Consider the following 8,949-nt stretch of genomic DNA (forward strand, 5'->3'; position numbering starts at 1 on the left):
ACGCGGTTGCGACGTTACGGGATAAATTGACCCTCCTGAACACTACATTTCCCAACGGCGGAACTCCGCGGGATTCAGTGCTGGGCTAATTCCTGTTCGCTCGCCGCTACTAAGGAAATCCTGGTTAGTTTCTTTTCCTCCGCTTAGTAATATGCTTAAATTCAGCGGGTAATCTCGCCTACTCTGAGGTCGTCGGAACGTGAAAAAAAATTTTTTCAGAGCTTCCCCCCCCGAAAGCATTTTGCGAAACGTGTACAGAGCAACACAAAAAAAAAAAAAAATAAAAAAAACACAAAAAACCCTTAAAGCAAAAAAAAAACCGTTTATCGCGCCTCACCAATATATCTTTTATAAAATTCGATATCCTCTCCAAATATAGATCTTCGAAACACTCGCAAGACGATTACAATCGGTATAACTTTAACGTCCGTCCGAAAAGTACTTTCGGGGACTAGACGACCGATTGATCTCGTGCGGTTTCGCTATTCGATCATTTGAAGAGAACAAAAAGATATATGGGGCGACCGACAAACGGTTTTCCGTAGAACCAGACTCGCGATTGCGTTGACACACACATCATAGCCACACCAATAGAAGAGTTTTAGGACGGTAACCCGGGTGGGGTGTTCTTTACTCAGAATATGTGCAACATCGGATCTATATAGCCATCGATACAATTCGTACACAAATGTGTCGTACGAAGAGAGAGACTTTTTTTCCTCTGGCAACATAACGGTAAGAGACATCCTTCCACACTCATAGGTTCCACTCCCTGGGGCTATGATATATATATACATATAAATTCAAATTCGAAGCAACGGTCACAATTCTACTCTATATATTTTTGCGGGTTATGTGTTCTTTCGTTCAATTTCTTTCATGCGTTCGTTCGATCTCTGTACACAGTCTTCACATAGGACAGACTCGTGTAGTACGCTTTCGTGGGTTAAACCCATCTCGTTTCATTTCAGGCGACGTCGGGAGCGCGTTGAAAATGTACCAGTGAAATCTCGATAGTTCTACGAATACGAATCGTCCCGAAAAAGATTTTGTCACCGCTTCGAAGCGGTGTTTCAGACGGGCGGACGTATATAAAACATATACGACACACGACACCGCCTTCCACACTCACGCTAGTTCGAACACGATTTCCATCTCTCTCGAAGACTGTTAGACGTACGTAAAATTTCTCAATATTCATAGGACCGCGACAAACGCCGACGAAGCGCCCATCATTCGCTCGTACGTATATAGGCAACAAGTGCCATCAACGCAAGCAGTTTATAAGTACGTAAACGACCCTCAGCCAGGCGTGGTCCAGGAATTGTATCCGTGGACCGCAATGTGCGTTCGAAATGTCGATGTTCATGTGTCCTGCAGTTCACACGTTGACGCGCAATTAGCTGCGTTCTTCATCGACCCACGAGCCAAGTGATCCACCGTTCAGGGTAATTTTTCCCTTTTATTCTCTCATATATATATAATGTGTATTTGCTATCCACCACATTTTTGTGTTATATTTCGGAACAAGCCGATACCCGAAGAGCTCCAACCAGCGCGCGAAGGAGATTCGGGAGTCGTCGTACAACGACATAATTGTCCCTTAAAGAACGAGATATTTCCGTCGAAACCATATATATATGTACGAGCAAATCCAAAACCACTGTTTTCTTGCAAGTTCGACGGTCGGAGCGAATAGAACATTGAAAAGCCTTCTATCGAAGAAACACAGAGAGTATATCACCTCCAAAAACGACGGGGATATGGATATTCAAACTGGACAATTATCAACCCGATACTGGATTCGAAAAGTTTCTCTCTCCTTTCGTCGTTATTTACACCGGACGGACTCACGGCCGGCTCTAGCTGGGTGTCATATATATATACGTCCCACGCTCATGCTGCCACTAGCGCGCAACAGAGTAGGGTGTCAATGACAACGACACAGCATTGAAACGAGCTACACAAGCCGGTCTCTCTTGATACCAATGTAAACGAGCATTAAGTTATCTTCAGACTGCCCGATATTTTCGTCCTTTGGACTTTCCCAACGATTCCTTTTTTTCTTTTTTTTTTTTACACCACAGCGAAGACTTGAGGAAGCGTGATTAGCACGCTCGCATCCCTCCCTGTCCTACTACAACTGTGTGTGTGTGTGTGTAAAGAAAGAAAAAAGAATACATTGGCTTTCTCTCTATCGAGAAGATGGCCTACGCAACGCAGATCAAAGGCCTAATACGTGTAATATAATACGCGTCTGGCCGTGTATAAATCACGCACGAATGATCTGGTCGGGCCCAACTCTTCTCGTACGCTTATTTTTCCGTGTTGAGGCACTATCATAAAATCACACAAACCCCAACACGTGTGTGTCTTGGAAGGAAGATGGCCTACGCAACGCAGATCAAAGGCCTAATACGTGTAGTACACACGTCTGCCGTGTAAATCACGCACGAATGATCTGGTCGGGCCCAACTCTTCTCCACCACACCACATCCCAACTTTGTACATTTTTATATATTTTTGTGCGTTGGGGCACCTTCATAATCACAAACCCCAACAACACATATATCTCTCTCTCTTTGAAAGATTTGTTGTGGCCTACGCAACGCAGATCAAAGGCCTAATACGTGTAGTACACACGTCTGGCCGTGTAAATCACGCACGAATGATCTGGCGGGCTCAACAATATCTTTTTTTTTTATATGAATTCTTATCCACAAACTAATCGAATTCATTTTCTCTCCTCCTCTCCTCTCTCTTTGAGATATATTGGAACATTGTAATGATCCTTCCGCAGGTTCACCTACGGAAACCTTGTTACGACTTTTACTTCCTCTAAATAATCAAGTTTGGTCATCTTCCCGGCATCATCGGCAATGCCGAAACATTGCCGCGCACCAGTCCGAAGACCTCACTAAATCATTCAATCGGTAGTAGCGACGGGCGGTGTGTACAAAGGGCAGGGACGTAATCAACGCGAGCTTATGACTCGCGCTTACTGGGAATTCCTCGTTCATGGGGAATAATTGCAAGCCCCAATCCCTAGCACGAAGGAGGTTCAGCGGGTTACCCGGGCCTTTCGGCCAGGGAACACACGCTGATTCCTTCAGTGTAGCGCGCGTGCGGCCCAGAACATCTAAGGGCATCACAGACCTGTTATTGCTCAATCTCGTGCGGCTAGAAGCCGCCTGTCCCTCTAAGAAGATTTGTTTGTACGTTGGTAGTAAAAACCCCACCGGCAGAAGCCGAGAGCCTTCGAGATACCATAATTACGTCTATTTAGCAGGCTAGAGTCTCGTTCGTTATCGGAATTAACCAGACAAATCGCTCCACCAACTAAGAACGGCCATGCACCACCACCCACCGAATCAAGAAAGAGCTATCAATCTGTCAATCCTTCCGGTGTCCGGGCCTGGTGAGGTTTCCCGTGTTGAGTCAAATTAAGCCGCAGGCTCCACTCCTGGTGGTGCCCTTCCGTCAATTCCTTTAAGTTTCAGCTTTGCAACCATACTTCCCCCGGAACCCAAAAGCTTTGGTTTCCCGGAAGCTGCCCGCCGAGTCATCGTAGGAACTTCGGCGGATCGCTAGCTGGCATCGTTTATGGTTAGAACTAGGGCGGTATCTGATCGCCTTCGAACCTCTAACTTTCGTTCTTGATTAATGAAAACATTTTTGGCAAATGCTTTCGCTTCTGTCCGTCTTGCGACGATCCAAGAATTTCACCTCTAACGTCGCAATACGAATGCCCCCATCTGTCCCTATTAATCATTACCTCGGGGTTCCGAAAACCAACAAAATAGAACCGAGGTCCTATTCCATTATTCCATGCACACAGTATTCAGGCGAAGGTAGCCTGCTTTGAGCACTCTAATTTGTTCAAAGTAAACGTACCGGCCCACCTCGACACTCAGTGAAGAGCACCGCGATGGGATATTAGTTGGACCGCCCCGTGAAGAGCAAAGCCCACCGGTAGGACGTACCACATAATGCCAGTTAAACACCGCGAGCGATGAACCGACACTGTGACACACAGATTCAACTACGAGCTTTTTAACCGCAACAACTTTAATATACGCTATTGGAGCTGGAATTACCGCGGCTGCTGGCACCAGACTTGCCCTCCAATGGATCCTCGTTAAAGGATTTAAAGTGTACTCATTCCGATTACGGGGCCTCGGATGAGTCCCGTATCGTTATTTTTCGTCACTACCTCCCCGTGCCGGGAGTGGGTAATTTGCGCGCCTGCTGCCTTCCTTGGATGTGGTAGCCGTTTCTCAGGCTCCCTCTCCGGAATCGAACCCTGATTCCCCGTTACCCGTTACAACCATGGTAGGCGCAGAACCTACCATCGACAGTTGATAAGGCAGACATTTGAAAGATGCGTCGCCGGTGCTATAAGACCATGCGATCAGCACAAAGTTATTCAGAGTCACCAAAGCAAACGATGGACGAGTGTAAACACCCGCCACCGATTGGTTTTGATCTAATAAAAGCGTTCCTACCATCTCTGGTCGGAACTCTGTTTTGCATGTATTAGCTCTAGAATTACCACAGTTATCCAAGTAAATTTTAGTACGATCTAAGAAACCATAACTGATTTAATGAGCCATTCGCGGTTTCACCTTAATACGGCATGTACTGAGACATGCATGGCTTAATCTTTGAGACAAGCATATGACTACTGGCAGGATCAACCAGGGAACTATACAATATGTATATATAAAATGGACAAAATTTAAATCCTTTTCCATCGTCGCCTGTTTCATATATATATGTCAGGTCGACACACCATTTTTCTCTTTCAAATATGTACAAGTTTTGCCACATTCCGCGCTTGTAACATATCTTCTTTAACGCTCAATTTCTTTCATTTTTCTACCATACAGATATTTTACCGTACGCCCAAAAACGTACGTATTATATTTTTGTTCTATCATAAAATCACATTTTTCTACGTACGCCAGCTTCGTACGTTTCTATCTTTGCCTTCATAAAATCACAAGATAATTTTATCTTCAAGAGTCTCGCTATTAACATCTTGTAAGATAAATGTACGTCCCAGCTAAAACGTACAAATACTTCAAGTTAAGTAATAATATATCATCGCTATTGACAAATTTTTAAGATCCAAGACACAGTTCTCTCTATATGTTTTAATATTTTTTATGTACTCAAATATATTCAAAGGAAAAAGTACATGGGTGATGCCATAGTCGTGGAAGCGCGTACGCTCACGCTGATCTTCTGACCGCCGGAAGCACGAAACCTCTGATCTGGGCAAAATCGGCAAGCCGAGGAAGAACGGACAGGACACATGCTGGACTGGCGAGAAAGCGTGTTCTTCCGCTCGCGCTAGGCATTTCGATTTCTGACACCTCTTGATTTAAAAAATCAGTTTTTTGATAGTTTTCTCTCTCCACTGGGCTATTCATTTTAGCCACAGTTTTCAATTGGTACGATTTGCTTCCAAATCTTACAGATGCATTTTAAAAAATTTTTCCATCGCTCGGACAGAAGAGTCGATTGCTCAGTGAGTACGAGTATACATACAAAGTGCATACGGGTAACCAACCCCGTAGGGCTTGCCACATATGGGCCATTCGGTCAAAGACACCGACCCGTGGCCACGCTGTGTGGAGAAAAGTCCGTAACGTAAACGGCACGAAACAGTCAGGACCGAAGCCCCGAAGGAGCTCTGAGACAGCTTCTCGACCGAGATCGTAGAATTGGCCCAAAACCCGCTCTGCTCCGTCCGCCTCGCACGGACCGTGTATCTCTTATAGATACCGAACGGCCGGCAAGGACGCCGGCGCCGCCGGCCGAATAGCACGCGCGCTTATGAGTGTAAACCGCTGCGGCAACAGACCGCCCGGCCGTGCTGTTGTAACATAGCGCGTGAACGAACGAAAAAAATTTTTATAGTAAACATTAAAATAAATTACACTACCGTAAACTAGACAAAAAATTACACATTTTTTCCCAATATGAAAATTTTCACAAACTTTTTAAAGTCCCATCGCATCGAGTAAACTTTTTTAATAACGCGTCCGCACGATTCTAAATGCTTAATCCATATGTGAAATCGTTCACTGATCACGAATATCGTATTTAAAAAAATTACAAAAATTTATTTTTCAAAATAATCAAAAAAAACCGAAAAATCACAAGAGTAAAGTACCATTATTTTAAACAACATGTCGTTCTAAATGCTTAATCCCTATGTAAAAAAGTTATTTAAGCAAGAATATGTAATTGAAAAAAATTAGAAAAATTTATTTTAGCCGTAAATCGAAAATAATGGGGACACCGGAGCTGTTCGAAGCGCCGAGACGCGCCGCGTACGGCCGAATATTTTCTAAGTCCCAACGTACCGATCAAGAGTAAAGTACCATTTTCCTACATTAGATTTCGTTCTAAATGCTTAATCCCTATGTAAAAACGTTAGTTAAGCAAGAATATCGTATTTTTAAAAAAATCTAATGATAGGATTTTCCAGAAAATTGAAAAAACCGAAAAATGTCAAGAGTAAAGTGCCATTTTCTGACATTAGATTTCGTTCTAAATGCTTAATCCCTATGTAGAAACGTTAGTTAAGCAAGAATATCGTATTTTTAAAAAAATCTAATGATAGGATTTTTCATAAAATTGAAAAAACCGTAAAATGTCAAGAGTAAAGTGCCCTTATTTTAAACATTATATCGTTCTAAATGCTTAATCCCTATGTAAAAAAGTTATCTAAGCAAGAATATGTTATTGAATAAAATGAGAAAAATTTATTTTAGCCGTAAATCGAAAATAATGGGGACACCGGAGCTGTTCGAAGCGCCGAGCGCGCCGCGTACGCCCGAATATTTTCTAAGTCCCAACGTACCGATCAAGAGTAAAGTACCATTTTCCTACATTAGATTTCGTTCTAAATGCTTAATCCCTATGTAAAAACGTTAGTTAAGCAAGAATATCGTATTTTAAAAAAAATCTAATGATAGGATTTTCCAGAAAATTGAAAAAACCGAAAAATGTCAAGAGTAAAGTGCCATTTTCTGACATTAGATTTCGTTCTAAATGCTTAATCCCTATGTAGAAACGTTAGTTATGCAAGATTATCGTATTTTTAAAAAAATCTAATGATAGGATTTTTCAGAAAATTGAAAAAACCGTAAAATGTCAAGAGTAAAGTGCCCTTATTTTAAACATTATATCGTTCTAAATGCTTAATCCCTATGTAAAAAAGTTATCTAAGCAAGAATATGTTATTGAATAAAATGAGAAAAATTTATTTTAGCCGTAAATCGAAAATAATGGGTCGAGCGAATCGGTCGATTGCGCCGAGACGCGCTATGATGCAACAGACGAGCGATTGGAACGCCCGAATATTTTCAAAGTCCCAACGTACCGGTCAAGAGTAAAGTACCATTTTCCTACATTAGATTTCGTTCTAAATGCTTAATCCCTATGTAAAAACGTTAGTTAAGCAAGAATATCGTATTTTAAAAAAAATCTAATGATAGGATTTTCCAGAAAATTGAAAAAACCGAAAAATGTCAAGAGTAAAGTGCCATTTTCTGACATTAGATTTCGTTCTAAATGCTTAATCCCTATGTAGAAACGTTAGTTAAGCAAGAATATCGTATTTTTAAAAAAATCTAATGATAGGATTTTTCAGAAAATTGAAAAAACCGTAAAATGTCAAGAGTAAAGTGCCCTTATTTTAAACATTATATCGTTCTAAATGCTTAATCCCTATGTAAAAAAGTTATCTAAGCAAGAATATGTTATTGAATAAAATGAGAAAAATTTATTTTAGCCGTAAATCGAAAATAATGGGGACACCGGAGCTGTTCGAAGCGCCGAGACGCGCCGCGTACGGCCGAATATTTTCTAAGTCCCAACGTACCGATCAAGAGTAAAGTACCATTTTCCTACATTAGATTTCGTTCTAAATGCTTAATCCCTATGTAAAAACGTTAGTTAAGCAAGAATATCGTATTTTTAAAAAAATCTAATGATAGGATTTTCCAGAAAATTGAAAAAACCGAAAAATGTCAAGAGTAAAGTGCCATTTTCTGACATTAGATTTCGTTCTAAATGCTTAATCCCTATGTAGAAACGTTAGTTATGCAAGATTATCGTATTTTTAAAAAAATCTAATGATAGGATTTTTCAGAAAATTGAAAAAACCGTAAAATGTCAAGAGTAAAGTGCCCTTATTTTAAACATTATATCGTTCTAAATGCTTAATCCCTATGTAAAAAAGTTATCTAAGCAAGAATATGTTATTGAATAAAATGAGAAAAATTTATTTTAGCCGTAAATCGAAAATAATGGGTCGAGCGAATCGGTCGATTGCGCCGAGACGCGCTATGATGCAACAGACGAGCGATTGGAACGCCCGAATATTTTCAAAGTCCCAACGTACCGGTCAAGAGTAAAGTACCATTTTCCTACATTAGATTTCGTTCTAAATGCTTAATCCCTATGTAAAAACGTTAGTTAAGCAAGAATATCGTATTTTAAAAAAAATCTAATGATAGGATTTTCCAGAAAATTGAAAAAACCGAAAAATGTCAAGAGTAAAGTGCCATTTTCTGACATTAGATTTCGTTCTAAATGCTTAATCCCTATGTAGAAACGTTAGTTAAGCAAGAATATCGTATTTTTAAAAAAATCTAATGATAGGATTTTTCAGAAAATTGAAAAAACCGTAAAATGTCAAGAGTAAAGTGCCATTATTTTAAACAATGTATCGTTCTAAATGCTTAATACCTATGTAAAAAAGTTATTTAAGCAAGAATATGTAATTGAAAAAAATTAGAAGAATTTATTTTAGCCGTAAATCGAAAATAATGGGGACACCGGAGCTGTTCGAAGCGCCGAGACGCGCCGCGTACGGCCGAATATTTTCTAAGTCCCAACGTACCGATCAAGAGTAAAGTACCATTTTCCTAC

General features: G+C 40.7%; 2 non-coding genes across 2 annotated transcripts; both read right to left on the reverse strand.

The window, feature by feature from the left end:
- Positions 1-1,296: 1,296 nt before the first annotated feature.
- Positions 1,297-1,451, reverse strand: LOC143263425 (5.8S ribosomal RNA). Its single transcript, XR_013036875.1, has one exon. It is a non-coding gene; the product is annotated as a 5.8S ribosomal RNA (ribosomal RNA).
- A 1,332-nt stretch (positions 1,452-2,783) lies between these two features.
- Positions 2,784-4,704, reverse strand: LOC143263428 (small subunit ribosomal RNA). The gene has a single exon (XR_013036877.1). It is a non-coding gene; the product is annotated as a small subunit ribosomal RNA (ribosomal RNA).
- Positions 4,705-8,949: the final 4,245 nt, after the last annotated feature.

The sequence above is a fragment of the Megalopta genalis genome, unplaced genomic scaffold, assembly GCF_051020955.1.
Source record: "Megalopta genalis isolate 19385.01 unplaced genomic scaffold, iyMegGena1_principal scaffold0591, whole genome shotgun sequence".
In the NCBI taxonomy this organism is placed as follows: domain Eukaryota; kingdom Metazoa; phylum Arthropoda; class Insecta; order Hymenoptera; family Halictidae; genus Megalopta; species Megalopta genalis.